Source organism: Chionomys nivalis, chromosome 7 (genome assembly GCF_950005125.1).
Source record: "Chionomys nivalis chromosome 7, mChiNiv1.1, whole genome shotgun sequence".
Lineage (NCBI taxonomy): Eukaryota > Metazoa > Chordata > Mammalia > Rodentia > Cricetidae > Chionomys > Chionomys nivalis.
Window position 1 is genome coordinate 10,658,768 of NC_080092.1, and position 19,795 is coordinate 10,678,562.

Sequence of the window (19,795 nt, forward strand, 5' to 3'; positions counted from 1 at the left end):
AAAGCAAATTCAAAATTTTATGAAAAACAAAATATCTGGAGTATAATGGGGTGAAGTAAAAGCTTCACTGTCAAGAGCATCCTTTTGCAGGAAAAGATGTCCTTTCTTTACAAACAGACTGTGGTACTCAGCTTGGGGAGTGAAGACAAAAGGGCCAGGAGTTCAAGGCCAGCCTTGGCTACATAATGAGTTTGAGGTCAGCGTGGACTATATGAAACCTGGACTCAAAAAGCAAAAGCTGGCTTGGGAAGATGGTTCTATGGGTAAAGTGTTCACTGCACAAGCATAAAGACCTGAGTTCAGATCTCCGGCACCCAGGTGGGAAGCCAAGTATGGTGGAGCACACTCTTAACTCAGTACTGGGGGCTGGAAATGGACAGACCTTGGGGCTGGCTAGTCTGCCAGTCTAGCTGAGACAGAAGACTTCAGATTTGGTGTGAGGATCCTATCTCAAAACATCAGGACAGCGGGGGCAATGTGGGGGTGCTGGGACGGGACAGAATGGATACAACAGACAGATGGACGGACTGGCTTAGGAGTTAAAAGCCCTTGCTGATCCTGCAGAGGACCCAGGTTCGGTTCCCAGCACACATATGGTCACTTACAGCATCCTGTAACTTCAATTCCAGATGATCCGATGTCCTCTTCTGGCCTCCCGGGGCTTCTGCACTCACATGGGGAAGGGAAGGACACGGGTAGAAATGGAGGAAAAATACAAGGTACCTGTAGTTTGTGGACAACATGTTGAGTGTGACCTCTCTCTTGGACAGAGTAATTGGAGTTTATCTTTATAGCTACATCTGGCTTCTCTTCAGCGCTCAACATACAGTGAAGAATTAGTTGTAGGAGGTTAGGATTCTGGTGTGATGGACGCTCTTTTCCAGGGAGGATTTCTCTTGCTTTTTTTCAGGTGCCTGGTGACATCAGCCATCTGGCACCTCCTTTGTCAACATCTGGGGCTACCCATGGGCTTGCGGCCAGGCTATAGTCTTCCACAGCTGTGTTACTCCAGGGTACCCCTCCTCCTGAGGTGCTGCCCTTTGAAATCAGAGCCGGCAGGGAGAGCTGTGTTCAGCAGCCTGCGATTGTTGGCAGGCCTGAGATTCTAGCTTTCCCCTACAGCTCTGTGAAGTTATAGGTGGTGAGTGTCAGCCATCTCTTCAGATCAGCAAACAATCCCTAGACAGAAGCAGCTCCAGTGCTGGCGGGGCGGGAGGTGGGGAGGGTGGGAATGGCAGGCTACTTTACTCTGTCTTGCTGACCCTTTCTGGGGAGGGGGGTTATATTGTGTCCAGGCTTTTTAACTGTTTTTGTTGGTCAAGTTACTGCCAATTACATAGACTACCTATATGATTCTACTTCTAGAAGCAGAAGTAGCCACTATAAGCAAATGCCTATAACCCCAACACTCAGGAGGCTGGGGTAGAAAGATGAAGAGTTCAAATCCAGCCTAGGTCACTTAGTGAGACAAAGCAAACACCCACAAACGTAGCGAAATCACCACCTTCTGTTTGTATGTATGGGGAGGATGAATGTGTATGTGTTGGTTTGATTTAATCTGGGTTTAGTTTTGCTTGCTTTGATGCACATGTTATATGCTCACTGTGTGTATAAATTACTAGTTTAAAAACATAAAGTATTGAAGATAAATAAGCAAGAGCTGTCTGTGTAGAAGCAGCTTGAAGCTTCCTGGACAAGATACCCTTATATTCATCTTGCCCAAAGCTAGAGCCTAGGACAGAGTTTCCAGTGGTAAGACTACGTGGCCGTGGGGAAGACTACGTGGCCGTGGGGAAGACTACGTGGCCGTGGGGAAAACTACGTGACAGTGGGGAAGACTACGTGGCAAAGGTGGCTCAGTGAGTAAAGCCTTGCTGTGCAAGCACACGAATTTGAGTCTGGCTCTCCAGCACCCAGGTAAAAGCTAGTGCGCATGTGAATATCCATAACCCTGAGGAGAGGAAGCAGTTGGGTCCCTGGAACTCACTGGCCAATCAGTCTGGCCAATGGTGAACCTCAGCTTTAGTTAGAGATGCTGTCCAGAAAGGTAAGGTAGAGAGTGATACCAGAAGAAACTTGACATCGATCTCTGGTTTCCACATATGTGCTTTCATGCACACTCATGCACCTGCACACACGTGTGCACACATACATGCATACACACGTGTGCACAAATACACACAACACACACACAGATTCCTGCTGGATGGGCCCCGTGACAACCAGAACTTGGCAGTTTCTTGTTTACTTATTTTAAGTTCATAGTGAAATTCAGCAGAAAGAGGAAGGATGTGTGGGTAATCCCAGTGTGATCCAGGTGACAGAGTGAGACCCTATCTCAAAAAGACAAAAAAAAGACAAAAAAAGACAGCCGGGTGGTGGTGGCGGTGCATGCCTTTGATCCCAGCACTCGGGAGGCAGAGGCAGGCAGATCTTTGTGAGTTCGAGGCCAGCCTGATCTACAAGAGCTAGTTCCAGGACAGGCTCCAAAGCTACAGAGAAACCCTGTCTCGAAAAACCAAAAAAAAAAGACAATAAACAAACAAAGAAAAAACAGCATTAACAACAGAAAAACAGAAAGACTCGAGGATGGAGTTGAGCTTGAGACACAAGCTAGTGATCTCAGACACTTGGAAGGTTGAGTCAAAAATTGCAAATTCCAGACAAGCATAGTTGAGCCTGTGTTCAAGGCAAACCAGGGCAGTTTAGTGAGACCCTTTCTTAAAAGAAAAGGAAAAGAAGTTGAGGGAGCACTAGGTTGTACCTCAGTGAGAGCCCCCTCACCTAGCGTGTGCAAGGAAGGCCATGGGTTCAGTCCTCAGCATGGCAAACTCCAAACAAGCCAAGCAAAATAAAGATCACAAAACCTAATTTTTCATGTACTCTGCTCTACTAGACAAGCCTCCCAGACTGTCCCAGAGCAGTGCATTTGTTCCAAAGGGTGAATCCATGTTGATGCATCGTTGTCTGTGGCCGCCGTCAGGTTGCCTCTTGGTGTTGTGTGGCTTTTGTCCCTGTGGTAACATATTGAGAAGTTCACTGACCTAAGAGCCCTCTTTGCTTCACTGATTCATTCCCTTCCTCTGGTTCTGGTCAGCCCTGAGCACTGTAACATCTCCAGATTGCTACAGCTTTTATCTTTCCAGAAAGTCTTATCATTGAAATCGTCTCATCAGGCTTGGTAACAAACATTTTTACCCACTGAGTCATTCCACCAGCCGTTTGCTGTTTGTTTGTTCTGTGACAGAGTCTCTCACTGTGTAGTTCTGAGACTAGGCTGTTACTCACAGAGATCCACCTACCTCTGCCTCCCAACCTTTATTCATTGGGCTACTTATTAATTTTCTTATATGATTGCAAGTATATACCATCACACTCAGTTTTTTTTTATTTTCACGTGGGTTCTGGGGGATTGAATTCAGGTCCTTTTGGCACTTTACCAACTGAGCAATCTCCTCAACTCTGTAAACTTTATTTATTTTTTTTTTCTTTTCAGAAAAAAAACATAGTTTATAAATAATTTAGTCTTTAAAGAAAAAATAAAATAACATAAAAAGGATAAGCCACATAAAAATGGAAAGTGCACAGACAGTCTGGATCCTGTATGGTGCTGTGCTGCTGGCTTTACATTTTTTGATTGCTGATGAGCAAGCAATAGCTGCCAAGAGACACTGGACTGTGAAAACCACTAAAGTAAACCCTTGTTCTGTCTTGTAGTTGTTTCAAGCTTACTTCTTTCTGTCTGCAACTGAAATTTTTAGAGGGTATTCCCCAGTCAGATCTGATCTCTATTAACTTTGAAAGACTCCACAGCCTTTCATTTTCTTTTGAAACAAAAGCATAACCTCTTCCCCAATGTAATATATTTTTGAGCATTCATCTTGAAGTTAAGATATTTGAAAAATATATAAGTTGGTGTACCCCTTATCTTAATAGCTATTTTAATAAGAAATAACTAGCTGGGCAGGATAGCACATACCTGTAATCCCAGCACTTGGGAGGTAAAATCTGGAGGCCTACCAGTTCGACAGCTTTGGCTTCATAAGACCCCGACATAAAAAAGAAATTCATTACTTTTTAAAAAAAATACTATTTTTTATTTTATGTGTGGGTGATGTCAGATGACTCTCTGTATGCTGTGAATATGTCTCATTACCACTGGTTAATAAAGAATCTAATTTGGCCAGTAGTCAGGCAGAATAGAACCAGGTGGGAAACCCAAACAAAGACACAGGGAGAAAAAGGGTGGAGTAAAGGAGATGCCAGCAGTTACCAGGGATGCAAGATGTGATGTAAGAAACCACGAGCCTCATGGTAAAATATAGGATAATAAATATGGGTTAATTTAGGTTGTAAGAGCTAGTTAATAATAAGCCTGAGCTAATAAACTAAACAGTCTGTAATTAATATTAAGCCTCAGAGTTGTTATTCGAGAACTGGTGGGTGGAAGAGAAACCTCCAGTTATAAATGGTGCCCAATGTCTGGCATGGATCAACTGAAACCTGAGGAAGCTTAAAATAGGTTCTGAATGCAAAGAAATGGAGTTGCACTGGGCTTCTTAGTCTCACAGTCTCGTGCCAGCAACAGCGCAGTGACGTGCTCTCAACACTTGTGAGCCAACCACCAGACACCATGAGCTAAGCTGCCTGTGGGTGTCGGCAGTCTCACACAGGCCTTGGTTCAGAGAGTCTAATCACACTGTGTGGCAAATTTAGCTTTTACTTATACAAACAAAAAGGGTTTATGGGCAGCATGCTACAAGCTGATTGGTGGCAGTGTGGACCTGCTGCATCCCAGAGTTGGAGGGGTGAGCATGGCTCCCAGAGCTGGCAGTGAACATAACTCTGCCATGTTGGAAAGCCAATCGGGGCGGAGTCAACAGCCAAATCCACCATGTTGGTCCTAGTCATGCCTGCTTAGCATTTTTAAATTCTCCTGGTCAAAAATAATTACAGATACACAGTGAAAAAAGATTCAGACAAAACAAAACAAAAATCTCTAAACAGGTCACAGTATATATATAAAATGTACATAGACTTGGGAGAGAGAGAAAAAAGAATAAAGACAGTTATATAAAGAAATAAATAGTTTTAAAACATAAAGCAAATTCTTTAAAGAGACAGTAAAAATAATATAAAAGAAAAAACACATAAAGATGGGAAATACACAGGGAGTCTGGATCCTGTATAATATTGTGTTGAATTTGAATTTTTTTGATGGCTGATGGACAAAAAACAGATGCTGAGAGACATGGGATTAAAAGAGAGACTGATAAAATATACCAACCTAAATATTTTTTAAATGCCTTAGTTTGAAAACAGAACTCAAAAAAATATATTTGTAAAATGGAACTTAAAAGATGTATTGCTTTGAAGAAGTGCTGCGGGAGAATTGTCTGTAATCTGTCAATCATGTTTTAAATAAACACTGATTGGCCAGGCAGGAAATATAGGCAGGAAAACCAGACAGGAAGTAGACATCATGTAATGAGAACAGGAGAATTCTGAGAAGGAGGAAGTTGATTCCTTCCACTCCTGCCCAGACCACCGAAGCAGCAGGATGTGATCTGCCAAACTGAAAAAAGGTACTGAGCCACATGGCTAACATAGATCAGAAAAATGGGTTAATCAAGATGTGAGAGTTATCCAGTGAGAGAATAGAGCTAATGGGCCAATCAGCTTGTAATTTATGGAGACCTATGTGTGATTTTCTTTGGGGCTAAACAGTTGTGGGGTACCGGGCAGGATAGAAACCTCCAACAAGCAAGCCTGGCCCTTCATGTTACAAAGAAGCATTTTTGCTTTTGTTTCCAAAGGAAACAAGAGGTTATGGATTTGTCAATGAGTATCTTTATCTCAGTTTGTGTGGTGCATGTCTTGTAATTCTCCAGCTACTCTGAAATGATTGGTGTGGGCCAGGTAGAGTAACAAAGACATTTCTGGGCTGAAGAGGTGACTCCATGGTTAAGAGCACAGGCTGGTCTTCCAGAAGACCCAGGTTTGATCCCCAGAATCCATGTGTCCACTCACAGCAGAACTCATGGGCAGCTCACAACTGGCTGTAACTCCAGTTCCAGGGATCCAGTAGTCTCTTCTGGACTCTGCTGGCACCAGTCACACAGATTGCACTGACATACGTACAGGCAAAACACCCATATGTAACTGGAGGTTTCTCTCCCACCCACCAGTTCCCAAATAACCACTCAGAGGCTTAATATTAATTACAAACTGTTTGGCCTATTAGCTCAGCTTATTATTTTTTTTGTTTTTTTTCTTTATTTTATTCTTTTTTAATTAAAATTTCTGCCTCCTCCCCGTTTCCCATTTCCCTCTCCCTCCTCCAACACATGGCCCCCTCCCCCCACTCCCCTGCCCCTCTCCCCAATCCTCTCCCCCTCCCCCCAGCTCAGCTTATTATTAACTAGATCATACAACTTAAATTAACCCATTTTTATTATTCTACATTTTGTCGTGAGGCTTGTGGCTTGTTACCTCACAGTTTGCTTCCCTAGTGATTACTGTCATCTCCCCCAACTCTGCACTTTTTGTCCTTGTATCTGTTTGGATTTCCTGCCTGGCTATTGGCCAAATCAGCTTCTTTATTAACCAGTGGTAATAAAATACATTCACAGCATACAGAGAGACATCCCATATCATTTCCCATTTCTTTCTAATCAAAAAGGAAGGCTTTGACTCTAACATAGTAAAATTACATATAACAAAACGGTTATCAAGCAAGAATTACAGTTATAATATCTAGTCTATTTGCATTTGACAAAATTAAAGAAAATACTCTGTTATCTATCCTCTCTTTGTGAATCTAAAGTTTCATACCTAATTTACCTTTTATCATAACTAAGGAAAACTATAATTATAACTATCTAGCCTTCAACTCCATCAAAAACCCCAGAAGGATATAATACTACCTGAGTAAACAGGAAGTGCATTGCAGCCAACTTCTACAACTCTAGAAATGAAAGAGACATCTGATTGCCTGGATAGTCACCTGTTCTATAATGTTGGAACTCCATCTTCAGCCCACAGACCCATAGTATGTGTCAGCCTTTTTAATGAAGCAGGAAATTTGAAAGACTGTCCTGCCTATATTGGCAGTTTGTTAGTCGCTTTCTTCTGTATCCTGCAGAATGTCTGGTAGTTTCTTCTGTGGAGCTGGACTCTGAAGGACCATCCCATCTTGTTTTGGCAAAATTTAGTGGCAATTTTCCAGTGGGTCTTGTGTGTTCAGTTTATATAGATTATGGTCAAGCAGTCCAGGGAAGCAGTTTCTTGCCCAGATGGCTAGCCTTGACACATTGAAAACAAACTCCAAAAGGAGCTTCTCTGATGCTTTGAGCTTCAATTCCTCTTGAAGTAATTGGTGCTACCAGGAGCAGATGTGGCTCACAGTCGAGAAAATTTAAGTTCTTAAAACATTTTAAATACCTTATTCTGTAGGTCTTTGAAGTGTTTGAAGATTATCTATCCATCTGAAATATGTCTCTGCATATCTAAAAAAACCTAACTAACATGACTATAAGTTTGTCTATTATAGATGACTATTAATTTGTATTTCTTGACTATACATTAATTTTTAAATGAGATGTATAAACATAATACCTTAAACAATAGTATAAATACTCATATAACAAAACCAACCTTAAATTTGTATCAATATACAAAAATCCTTTAAGCACAAATGCAAACATATATACAGTGTAACAAAATTAACTTAAATCTGTAACCACCACCATAATCAATTTTAGGATGTGTTTATTATGTTAGAAAAGTCCTCACTTTCTGAATCCTCCTACTCGCCAGTTCCACCTCTCGACAGCCACTCTGTGACTTCTCTATGATGCTCATCTTTCATTGAGTACATGTTCAACATTTATCCACATTGTATTGCCAATCAAAACTTCCTGCCGGGCGGTGGTGGCGCACGCCTTTAATCCCAGCACTCGGGAGGCAGAGGCAGGCGGATCTCTGTGAGTTCAAGGCCAGCCTGGTCTACAAAGGGAGTTCCAGGACAGGCTCCAAAGCTACAGAGAAACCCTGTTTCAAAAAACCAAAAAAAAAAACTTCCTCTGTTTTTTATAGATGTTTACTATTCAATTGTTTAGTGTGGTAGTTTGAATGTGGTTGGCCCCATAAGCTTATAGGAAATAGTACTACTAGGAAGTGTGGCTTTGTTGGAGGAAGTATGTGGGGAGGGCTTTGAGGTCTCTTATGCTCAAGCTACACTCAGTATAGACTCAGTTCACTTCCTGTTGTCTGCATATCAAGATGTAGAACTCTGAGCTCCTTCTCAGCACCATGTCTGCCTGAACGCTGCCATGTCCAGCCATAGTAATAATGGAGTAAATCTCTGAAACTGTAAGTCACCCAATTAATGTTTTCCTTTATCAGAGTTGCCATGGTCATGGTGTCTCTTTACAGCACTAGAAACACTAAGACATAAATACACAATATTTTGTTAATTGAGCAGAGTAGAGACATGGGTTGTTTTACTCTGGGCTATAACAATGCTGCTGTGGATACTTACATACATGTTCATGTACACAATTAGGTTTTTCATTCTTCTTTTCAAACAAGCAAGGACTTGCTGGGCCATGTCATAACCATTTTTACACTTTTGAGACTATTATCCACACACGTTGCACACTCTCACAGATCTATACGAGGGTCTTTATATCCCTATCAACATTTCTTATTCTGTGCTCCTTTGATCATGGTAATCCTGGTGAGTATGAACTGGTGTCTTCCTGCAGGTCTTCTTTGCCTCTATAGTACCTGGATTTATTGAACCCAGCACCTCCTGCAAGTTAGGCTCACATTTTACTACTGAACTATGTATTCATCCCTCTTTTTAGTTTTTATTTCAAGGCAAGATTTCAGCAAGTTTCCCCATTAGACAAAAATTTACTCTTGCCCCCAATTTGCAATCCTCCTGCTTCAGTTTCCCAAGGAGCTGAGATCACTCACCTGCACCCTGAGCATGGTTCCCTGGGTGCCTCACTTGCATCCCCGTTGAGTGGCACAGCCATATGCTGCCTTGCTGGCATGACAATGCCTTTTTATTTTTCTTTGGTCTGTTTTTTTGCTCCTTTTATCGTCCCATTCATTCACCAGGATGGAGGTGAATCCATGGAACTCATGCTGTAGAATGATGCTCCCAGCCTTTATCACAAAACCTGGCAAAGTTTCCAGGCATGTCCAACCTATTGCCATGGGCTATATGTACCCCAGGCTACCTATGCAGGTAACCTAACACAATGTTGAAAACTTACTTAACTTTTAAGATGACACTTATTTGGGGGGGGGAGCTCATGTCATAACTGGCATGTAGTCAGAGGACAACCGGCTTGAGTCAGCTCTCTCCTTCCACTGTGGGGATCACAAGGATTAAATTCAAGTCATCAGACATGATGACAAATGCCTTTACCCTATGACCCTATTGTGAGATTTTTTTATTGTTGTTGCTGATCATTAGATTGCGCCATTCCTGAATGTGAACTCTGTAGATGACAACATCATGTTTCAGTATCAATAGACTGGACATGCCTGTGACTTACTTACTGTTTGCTAGAATTTTCCCATTTTAGATTTTCCATTTGGAGTACAAATTTTACAGATTGTTCAACACTTAAAGTCCCTGATCTCATCTTTCCTCATCAAACAGATACACCCTACCCAAAGTGTATCATTTAATTTGAGGGTTCTTTTTCCTTTGAGACACATCACCTAGGTTGTCCTGTAACTATGTAGCACAGACTTCCTCAAATGTTTGACAGTCCTAACATGGTCTTAAATGTTGAGATTACAGGGTGGACCACCATGTCTAGTTGTATACACAGTTGGTTTTTTTGTTTTGTTTTGTTTTTGTTTTTTTCTGAAGAGTTAGTACAGTAGCTAAGAGTCATGTACTGGAGCTCAAATCCCAGCACCCACATCAGGTGGCTCACAGATGCCTGTCACTCCAGCTCCAAAGGATTCTATGCACTCTTTTGATCCAGGTTCAGTTCCCAGCATCTGCATGGTGGCTCACAACCATCTATAACTCCAGTTCCAGGGGAACCCAACGCCCTCTTCTGGCCTTCATGAGAACTACACACATGCAGTGCAGACATACACACAGGTAAAACACCCATAAAATATAATAACTATTTTTTTTTAAATTTTAAACAAAGCAAACATTTTCATGCTAAAAATTATCAGCAAAAACGATGACAACACACACACACACACATGCACACAAATACTACTCTGGTACCTGCATCTTGAACTCCCACCTCAGCACAGGCTCTTGCCTAGTTCTGTAAGCTCACCTGTTTCTGGATTTCCCTAGTGGCTGCTCTTGGGGCATCTACACAGGGAGTCAAACCTGCCAGGGCTGATTGAGCTACTTTCCTGTGTGCCAGCAGGGGTCCCAGCTAAGCCAGGTGAGTGAGCATCTCAGGGTGTCTTGAATCAGGGGCAAGGGTATGTGTCCAGTCTGAACAGCGAGGGCTAGGAGAACTGCTCTCCTAAGCAGGAGAGCAGTCATCCAGGACAAGCTGGCCAAAGCCTTCCGGTTTTCAACAACTGAAGAGCAGAAAAGGGAAGTGCTCCCACCCTTTCCTTTAACTGAGCCCTCAATGCATGCCCAGGAAGGGCTGAGAGCACCATGCCTTTATCTTTCTGGGCTTCTAATGAAATCCCTCTGGCTACTTTATTAATCACCTTTATATCTAGTTGTCGAAAGTTGAATATTTCCGTGGCAGAAGGAAGCGTATAACAAAATGGGGAAAGAAAAAAAAACACTCAGCGATTTGTTAGATTTTTAATGGCAATGCTCACTCTCACCAGTTCACAAACAAAGATCTCAGGCATGAGCTCAAAAGCAAGGGAAGGACTGGATAGCTGGCTCCATGGTTAAGAGCACTGACTGCTCTTCTACTTTCTAGGGTTCAATTCCCAGCACCCACACGGCAGCTTACAACCAACTCTAATTCTGCTTCCAGGGACTATGATGCCCCCTTCTGGCATCCCTGGGCTCCAGGCATGCAGGTACATAGACACACATGCAGGTAAAACACCTATTCACATACAATAAAAAGAAACAAATCTTTAAAAAATTTACAAAACAAAACAAAAAATGCCAAAGGAGGAGATGTTTGTGCCAAATGGGTCTCAGCCACCAAGGAGGCCTGAACACTTTGTAACTATATCAAGACAGTAGTCTTCACCATGACAGGGGGAGTCCTGAGCTCCCAGCATCATCACTACTCACAGCTCTGTACCTCGAGGGCTGACTGGAGGGATGGCTCAGGACACATGCTGCTGCTAGAGGACCCAAGTTTGGTGCAGCACAGTCAAGCAGCTCACAATCGCCTGTAGCTCTGGCTCTTCCGGCCTCCCCACACCCATGTGCATGTGCATGAGGGCCTGGTGCCTGTGGGGGCCAGAAAAGGGCAGCAGATGCCCAGAACTAGAGTTGTTGACAGTTGTGAGCCACCGTGTGAGCACTGGAAACTGAACGAGGAGCCAGCACTCTTAACCACTGAGCCACTCTCGAGCCCCCATCAGAGAAAGAGTCATTGCCTCAGACTACCTTGTTCACACACTCCTAACAAGAACTCTCTGTGTCAGGGTGAATTAGGTTGGGTATGGTCACTCACGATTGTAGTTCCATTACCTGGAAAGCTGAAATAGGAGGACCACTGTGAGTTTGAGGTCAGTCTAGGCCCCAGAGTAAGATCTTTTCCAAAAGGAAAGAAAAGAAGGAAGGAGGAAGGAAGGGGAGGGAGGAAGAAAAGAAAAGGAAAGAAGAGAGGGAGGAAGGGGGAGGGAGGAAGAAAAGAAGGGGAAGGAAGAGAAGGAGAAAGGAAGGAGAGGGAGGGAGAGGGAGAACGGAAGGAAGAAGGAAGAGAGGGAGGAAGGGGGAAGGGAGAGAAGGGGGGAGGGAGAGAGGTAGGGATGAGATGTATCCCTTGTAAGAAAGGTGGAAGGTCGTTAACTTTCTTTCTTTCTTTTTTACTTTTTTTTTCTAACTTTTCAGGGGTTCCAGGCCTCCAGTTCTTTCAGAAGGGAACTCAAATGATAGCCATAAAGCCTCTTGGTCCCAAAACATTCACTGAGTTTTTGTGTGCCCAGCTCCCCATGGCAAGCATAAAGAGCTCTGCTCCCATGTGCCTTTAATGCTGGTACCGGCTTCAAGCAAAGTACGACAACAAGATACTTTAGCTGGTAATAACGATTCAATCATATGATAGACAGGACCCAGTGTGAGGTTCTTAGGTGGTAAGAGATTTGAACAATAGACAGGCCTGATGGGAAACTGTTTCACGTGGGAGAGACAGTGTGATCTGACATGTTTAAGGGACATGGAGAGGATATGAAGGGGGTGTAGTGCATGGTCTTATAGCCATGTTAACTCAGAGATTTTTATTCTATAAAAGGGATTCTGTTGAACATTTGAAGAAGAAGAGCTATAAACTGGTTTTCATCTTGGGCATCTCACTCATGTTCTGTATGGAAGATAAGCATGAGTAGGGGGGTCGTACACAGAGTTGCCACTGGATCAGGTTAATTTCTTTGATCTTGTGTTTAAAAGAGAGAGCGGGCCTCCCCACCATGTACCAGGATGGAATGGGGCTAGAGGAACCAAGCTGGCAGCCACACAGCTGTTGGCTGGAGTCTATGGTTCTTCCCCTGCAGGCTCTTCCTCATGATGGCTCCTTGAGCAGGTGAGGGAAACAGCAGGAAACCACAACACCCCTGTTGCAATGCTCAGAGCTCACACACTGTCACTCTGATTTTATTCTATCTGTTGAGGACAGTCACTGATTCTGGCCCACACTGAAAAGACAGGGAATTAGGCTCCACCTCTTGGCAGGAGGAATATCAAAGAACTCGGGAACATGTTTTGAAGTCCAGCAGGCAGCATCGTTTACATCTAGGCCGAGTCTTTAATTAACTTGATGCTCATCACACTACCAGGAAATGACAGGAGCAGGATTAGAACCCAAACTTCCAAAGCTGGAGTCTGAGACCATTGTGCCTCTGTGGCAGAGGGGCAGTCGCAGCCTGGTCAGTGCAGGCTTCGGCAGGGCCTCTGAGATGTTGTTCCCAAACACTGTCTCCACCTGGGCTCAAAGTGGCTGCCGCTGCCCCTGCAGGTCTTGCCTTCCTCTCTGACAGCGCTACTGTCATGGCCAGCACAGTGTTTGTGCCCTGTTTTATGGGGGTAAGTCAGCACCATTAGCTTTTATTTATAGCATGTCTGCCACCCCCTCTTTCCTTCAGCTCTCTGGAAATACCCAACAAGTCTGCTGGGTGTCAGGTCATTCAACAAAGCCAACAATGCCAGTTTGACTCCCTGATCTGACTTCCTTCTTGCTTAGCTGTTATTCTTTTTTTTTTCTTTTTTTTTTTGATTTTTTTCGAGACAGGGTTTCTCTGTGGTTTTGGAGCCTGTCCTGGAACTACTCTGTAGACCAGGCTGGTCTCGAACTCACAGAGATCCGCCTGCCTCTGCCTCCCAAGTGCTGGGATTAAAGGCGTGTGCCACCACCGCCCGGCTTAGCTGTTATTCTTTAGAATTCCCTTGGCCTCTACAATTAAGACCGAGGGTAGCCAAAGCCACCAGCTCAACATATGTCTCCAGAATGCCTGCATCCGCTCCTGGCCTGGCCTGGCCTAGGCTCACACACTATGGTTTTCCCACTGGAAAACAGGAAGTGTAGCTGGGCAGTTTGTGCTTAGGATATTGAGGGGGTCTAAGGCAAAAACAGAGTTTAGAGACCACTAACTATGCTGGCCTAGGGGGGCCAGTCGACTACGGAGATCCCAGAGCACTTGACCAAATGGCCAGGAAATGGAGTCCACAGGCCTCTCCAGTCCTTCTCTCCCTGCCTTCAGCCCATTGCCAGGAAGCACTCGCATCTTCAAAGAGCCAGGGGAGACTGGTTGTTGGTATGTGATAGAACTTGTCTGATCACTCCCAGCCATGCAATTAAGGGCAGATTCCCCACGCTGCGGGGATCCACCTTCTCAGCTGAGACAGTGCTGGGCCGCCATCTCAGCTGTGCTGTCTCTGGGAAGCTTCTGGGTGATGTGCGGTGAGACAGGACTCAGAGTAACAGCATCACTTCATAGGATTACTGTGAGGCTTGAGCAGAGCAGGGATGGCAGGGGGGGGGGGCGGGTGAGGGAGGAGAAGCACATGACTGGATCCTCCACACAGAGGCTCAGTGGGGTGGCCCTGTTTCACTCATCCATTACCAGGGTGCTGGCCATAGGACCGTCTCCATGGGGTGTGGCTATTCTGTTTCAGTGGGAGGGCACATCCTCACAAGCTCTGACCTCCACTGGTCCTCGTGTGTGTTCTACAGTCAGACACAATGGGAGGGATGCGGCCGGAATTCTCGGGGGCAGCATGTGTCCACCTGCTTTCCATGGTAACGGATAGGAAGAGAAAAGGTTCCTTTGTGCTCATGGTTTTGGAGAGTTCAACCTCTGGTCAGCTGGTGTCCTACCTCTGGTGAGACAGCAAGCAGGGTCACAGCACAGCCAGAGGACAGAAAGGGTAGAAGAATCCAGCAGTCCCACTGTTCTCTTCAAGGAAACACCCCCAATGACCCAAGGACTCCCCAATGGGCTCCACCTCTTAAAGGTTCCACCTCCCTTTCATACCAAACTGGGCCAAGCCTCCCGCACATGGGCCTGTAAAAAACAGTGACAATCCAAGCTATTAACAAGACATGACCAGAACCTCCATGGATCCGGAGGGCAGACATCGATAACAGATTGTAGCGAAGATGTTCATATGTCCCAGGAACTATTTTTATGCTCCAAGGAGGGTCTTGTAACTTATGGAGGCAAGACAGCTCATGTCCCTAGGAGTGTGTGTCTGTCCTGGGTACACTTGGACTGTTTAGAGCATTGAGAGTAAAAAAGGTTTTATTTATTAAAATAAATAAAAGCTCTTATCAAGGCTCATGGTCAGATACAGGGATGAGCAAGCAGAGGAAGGGGGAAGAAACTGAGAGGCCATCAAGGAGCAGGAGCCAAGGGGATGCCAGTCCTGGATCCTGTCTCTGCATTCAGTGGGGAATCCAACACCCAGTGTGTTTAACTCTGGTAGTATTTGTGCACCACTCCAAGCAAGCAGCACGTCGTTGCGATCCTTTCTCCCTCGACCACAATGAACAACTTGTCAACTTGTCTGAGGAAATCAAGTCCTGTACCCACTAGCATTCCCAGCCTCTGCTGTTTGGCACTGGCATTTAATTTTTTATCGCAAAGATTGAGATGGTTCAGCAGGTAAAGGCACTTGCCACTAAGCTTGACAACCTGAGTTTGATCCCACATGGCAGAAAAAGAGAACCAACTCCCTCAAGGTGGCCCCTGACCTTCACACACATGCTGCGGAACATCTAATCCCTCTCCCATACGCATAACTAAATAAAAATGTAAAGGGAAAACAAGAGGCTGGGCGTGCTGGAGCACACCTTTAATCTAGGCACCCAAGAAGCAGAACAGGAGGTTCTCTGTGGATTCCAGGACAGCCTGGTCTATATAGAAAGACCCTGTCTCAAACAAAACAAAAGAATATACAAGACTTGAAATAAATATTCAAACAGTCCCTGAATCTTTGCATGTGCAAAGGCACAAGGCCAATGCACTGCAAATTAAGTGTTTCTAAGTCTCATGAGCCTGTGGACCAAGCATGACTTCATCCCTTATTAAACAGGACTCACAGTTTTAGCTGGGGTTGGTCACAGACAAACCATTCTTGGTCCTCAAAGTAAATAAAAAGCATAAATGTTCAGCGAGCAGATGGGTGGTCAGAATCACTTTATAGGTGCCATCTTCATGGCACCACCTTGCCACCATCGTTATGTCTGGTCCCCACTTCAGGATATTCAAAGTCTGCCCCAGTCCCGGGGCATCTTTCTGTGCCAACGGATAGTCAGTGACCCCACAAAAGGAGAAACATTCACACATGGACATCCCACAACATTCCAGGCACTGAGCTAGCTGCTTCGTGTGCCCTGGTGATCACCATTTTGTCAGCATAGCCGTGCTCCTTGAACGGTCACTGTATCTGGGAAAGGGATGCTGGGTTCTGAGATCCAGCTTGCCCAGAGTCACCCCGTTTGTGGTGCCTCGGCTTACTACACTGTCTGTTGTGTAAAGACACTTTTCCTGGGCACATACAACATATATATTATTCTCCCCAGATAGGGATCCCACGACAGATCAGTGAGGATACCACCAAAGTTCAACATGGTGAGCCAATGAGTTTGACTGGGGTTACTTACAGGAGTATGGGTGAGGGGTCACTTACAGAAGCCAAAATGACTCGAAGAAAGCTGCATCACCAAAGTCCACCCAGCATGAGTGACAACTCAAAGCCGGGAACCTGGAGCACAGTGCACAGCCTCCAAGCAGCTCCGCAGGTAGGGGAGTGTCCTCTCCGAGTGACTTCCAGCTGCTGGTCTGGTCTCAGAGTCTTCTTTGCAACTTTTATTACCTACTCTGGCAAGGAAGGGCCTAGAGGAGCTTCCTGAAGCTGAGAGAGAGAGTCAGGCATGGACAGACAGGCAGAGGCAGACAGAGAGAGCTATGCCAATCATATCCTCTCTCCCAAGGGCAAAACTTTCCTGGGACCCACCAACAGGTAGACCTGCATACCTGTATGCCGAAACATGTCTCTCCAGGCAGGGCATGTCCGTCAGTCACTGTCTTTGGTGAACCCCAACATATCAACTCTGTGGGTCCCCTGGAAACATCTCTAGCTTCCCTGTAGACCAAGCTGGTTTCAAACTCAGAGACCTGTTGCTGCTGCTGCTGCTGCTGCTAAACTGACCCCTCTGTACTGTGTGGCTAGAAATCCCCCAAAACAGACATGCATTTTCTAAATTGTCTTCTGTGCCCATATTAAAGGTGTTCTAGTTAGTTTCAGTGGTCAACCTGACACAACCTAGAGTCACCTGAGGAGGGAGCATCAATCAGTTGAGGGGTTATCTAGACCAGCGTGACCTGTGGCCATGTCTGTGAGATGGCCCAGCTCCTTGTGGACAGTTTCCTCTCTGGCGTGGGGTCCTGAACAGCATGAGCCACAGAGTGAGGCAGTAAACAGCATCCCTCTATGGTTTTGTTTCAGTTCCTGTCCTAACTTATCTCTCAGGGACTGACTGTGGCCCGAGAGAGCGAGCCCTAATCAAGCCTTTTTTCCTTCCTTTCTTGGTTCTGGTCAGTACTTATTACAGCATCAGACAGAAAACCAGAAAAGGGGAACCACAGAGGACATTACAAACCTTTCGGGAGATGTATCCTCAAGCCCAACGCAGATGATTTCACCGCGGGCGCTCAGTCCTCAGAGCACCACAGTGGTAGCCTCATTCCTACCAATGCAGGAGGCTGAGATCTAAAACAGGGCAGAGGAGTAGAGAGAAGCTAAGTTTGCATTGCGTTATCTGAAAGCCTGTATTCAGGCTGCTGGCGCCAGAGCCTGCCACCATGCCTTCCCTGGTGCGGCTGACTGGACCCTCAAGCCATGAGCCAAAATAAGCCTTTCCTTTCTGAACTTGCTTTTCTTGGGTGTTTTGTTAGAGCAACAAGAACAGTAGTGAGGAGAGAGCTTTGTTAGCTCACCTCGGAGAAGGCACCACTCTAGGCACTCAGCCACGGCGCTTCATCCTTTCTTCTGTGATCTGTGTCACACGTTCTAAGGGAATGGAGAGGTGGCTCAGAGGTTAAGAATACCAACTGCTCTTCCAGAGGCCCTGGGTTCAATTCCCAGCAACCACATGGCAGCTCACACCTGTCTGTAACTCCAGTTCCAGAGGATTTGGCACCTTTATACAGAAATACTTCCTGCAAAACACCATTACATATGAAATAAAAATAAATAAATCATTAAAAATGTGTTTGAAAAGAATCATTGACTAGGTACGTGGCTCTCTTGTCCCTGTAAAGCACTCGCTTAATCCCAGCACTTGGGAGGCAGAGGCAGGCGGATCTCTGTGAGTTCGAGACCAGCCTGGTCTACAGAGCTAGTTCCAGGACAGGCTCCAAAACCACAGAGAAACCCTGTCTCGAAAAACAAAAAAAAACAAAACAAAAAAAAAACAAAACAAAACAAAAAAAAAAAGCACTCGCTTAGGAGGGACGAGGCCCTGGGTTCCGTTCCTAGCATCACAGGGGGAAATTGTGAGCAGAGAAGGGTGGCTAGGCCTGTAATCCCAGCATTCAGGAGGCAGAGGCAGAAGGATCAGTTCAAGATGATCTTTGACTGCATAGTGAGTTTGAGGTCAGCATGGGATACAGAAAGCCCTGTCTCAAAAACAAAGTTTAACTGTACATTATTGCTATAAATGTTACTACTCCTGCATGGCACAATGGCTCCTGCGGAACGGCATGCATGTCTGGCCGGAACAACAGAAGCACTGCACTAAACTCACGCAAACTGGTTCTTCTTTACTCTTTCACTTGCTTGGTTTGTGGACTAATGATGAACCCAGGACCATGTGCGTTATATACAAGCATTCTACCACTGAGCTACATGGCAGGCGAGTTTTAGGATGTTATTCAAACTGGACTTGAACTCACTTTGTGGCCCAGGCTGGCCTCAAACTCACGGCAATGCTTCAGCCCCTCCTGCTGAGGGCTGGGATGGTAGGCATCTGTCACTGTGCTAGCTCACATCTATTTTCTTATCAGTCTGTGGGTTTCTATTGCTGTGACTGTACAGACACTAGCCCAGTTTTTAGGGTACGGGGCTGCAATGGCCTCTTTCTTTATAGAGTGTTGTTAAAAATCAGGGGTGGAGGAGATTTGCTTTCCCTCTGCATATATTTAAGCTCATTTCTCTAGCAGATTTCATCTTGAAGGGACATCCTCTAGGGTCCCCTAGTCTCCAGTTGTACTTGGGAACTGCTATGCCTTCATCATCTTCAATATCCTTCATTCTTTTTGTGGCCATATAATTCTCTGATAATCTAGTGGCTCTCGCCCTCCCACCAAGCTTCTCTGGAGCATGGGCAGAGCCCCTAGCTCCAGGAAACAGATCCCCCACCCCCGTCCCACTCTCCGATATGTGTCAGAAGAACTGTAGATGTGCCTGATGTTACTGATCAGTTGACATTTAGCAATATTTCTCCAGTCAGGCTGATCTAATCACAGGAACTCATTGCACACGGGGCTCTACCCTGGCCCATGGTAGAGGTCGGGAGTCTGAAGTCACAGGAGGTAGCTGTAAGGATGTTCTGCATAAGAAGGGTGGAGGTTGCCTTGGATCAGGGCCTGGGAGATGTCCCCACCACTGCTCTTCTGCAAGTGCAAGGAATAGCCTGAGGGGTGCTGGGGTGTGAGAAAGAAGCCTTCAAAGATTCCAAGTAGGGGACAGTGAGGTGGCTCAGCAGGTGATGGCACTTGTCACCTAGACTGACGTCTGTGTTCCATTCCTAGGTTCCACATGGTAGGAGAAGAGCTGATCTTTGCTCTTCCACGTGTCCCCCCAAGACTCACAATAAATAAAATGTCAATTCTTTGTTTTGTTTTTTTTGAGACAGATCTCTATTATGCAGCCCTGGCTATCTTGGAACTTGATATCTAGACTAGGCTGGCCTTGCTATGTAGCTCAAGCTGGCCTTGAACTCACAGAGATATCCACCTGTCTCTGTTGGGATTAAAAGGGTCCATAGCCATGCCCAGCAAAATATAATTTATTTATTTTTAATTATGTACACATGTGTATACCTTTGTGAGTTTATGTGTAAGATGCATATGCAGGAGACCAAGGAGGCCA